We start from the raw sequence: 1481 nt of genomic DNA, 5'->3' as shown, positions 1-1481 counted from the left end.
CACCCTAAGTTTTCAAGATTCAGTCTAAGTGGCAGCCCTATGTGTCCCTAGAGCCATGCCTTACTCCTCTGACCAGGTGAGGCTTCCTTCCAGTTTGTCCCCATCCCAGACCTCTGTCTTAAAATTCCACATTCTACTGAACTTACATGTGCTTTCTTCCGCCACTCCCACTAGGCAGCGGGGTTGTTTGAGAAAACAACCTACAGCTACAGCTTTTTGTATCCCACCTAGCAAATTGTTGATCTAAAGTTCTCAAATAAATATGTGACAGTCATTATGTTTGAAAAGATTTCTCCAGTCTAAGACTGTTGCTTTACATACTCTGGGCTCTGGATCCAGTACCTTCCTGCAGTACACACAAAGCAATTTAGCATTTAATTGTATACAGTGGGCAGGCTGCTTGTTATTTTCTAATTGATTCATATGTTAACCCGCCACTTAGATTGTCTACCTTCAGGCCCAAAGAGAAGACATTATTATGAATGCAAAGTAAAATACCTAGGTGTAAGCCACACCCAGCTGTCAATCAACTCTGCTGGCTGACTGTTTCGGGAATAGTATTGTTCGTCACCAGAGGTGAATGCTGGTCCATAGCTATTTCCTCAAAATTGAAACATTCCATCCTGGAGGGAAGAAGGAGGCTCAAAAGATTCTAGAGCTAACAAAACTTTAAAAGTTCAGGAAGCTGAGAAAGATAGGAGAGGAGGCCACACCCTAAGGAGTTAGTTGTACTGGGAGAAAAGAGACTTCCTTGGAGCTGCCTGCCAACGCTGGGCAGGGCGGTCCAGAAATATAACCTTCATGAGCCCTCACCGGTGCTGGGGTGGGCTTTTTGGTGATGCAGTTGCTTTTGAGTCATCCAAGCTCCTTCACAGCCCCGTAAAATTCATTTCAAGCATGCTTTGCTTGATTGAAATAATTTTTGTTGTCGTTTTGTCGTGAGTATCCTGTCTGGAATGGATAGATGAGTGTCACTTCTGGGGAAACTTCATAGGACAAATGCTAATACAAAGGCAGGATCGTTTGATTATTTATCATATGTGCTGAGAAGAATGCCTTCACAGAGTAGGTAATCAACAAATATTCTTTGAGGGGACGAAGGGAGAGCTCTGTGATGGAGCACACGTGCTGTCTTTCCGGCGGGGGGGGGGGGGGAGGGCAGGGGGTGGAGTTCATGTCCTAGCTCTGCTACCATATCACTTTCAAGGACTTGAAACTCCAGCTCCAGGGGCACTGGACACCAGTGGTCTCTGTGAACACCTGCTCTCACGTGCACATTCTCACAGACACATCCGTATGATTTAAAACAGCAGCAAGAACACTTCAAAAGAAACACATTCGGAGCCAGAATTTGTGGCACATGCTTTTAATCCCAGCCCTCGGGAGGGAAAAGGCAGGCAAATCACTGAGTTCTAAGCCAGCAGAGTCTGCATAGCATGCTAAAGGTCAGCCAGAGCTACATAGTGAAACCCTTTCTCAAA

The sequence above is a fragment of the Micromys minutus genome (assembly GCF_963924665.1).
Source record: "Micromys minutus genome assembly, chromosome: X".
In the NCBI taxonomy this organism is placed as follows: domain Eukaryota; kingdom Metazoa; phylum Chordata; class Mammalia; order Rodentia; family Muridae; genus Micromys; species Micromys minutus.
This window is presented reverse-complemented; position numbering follows the sequence as displayed.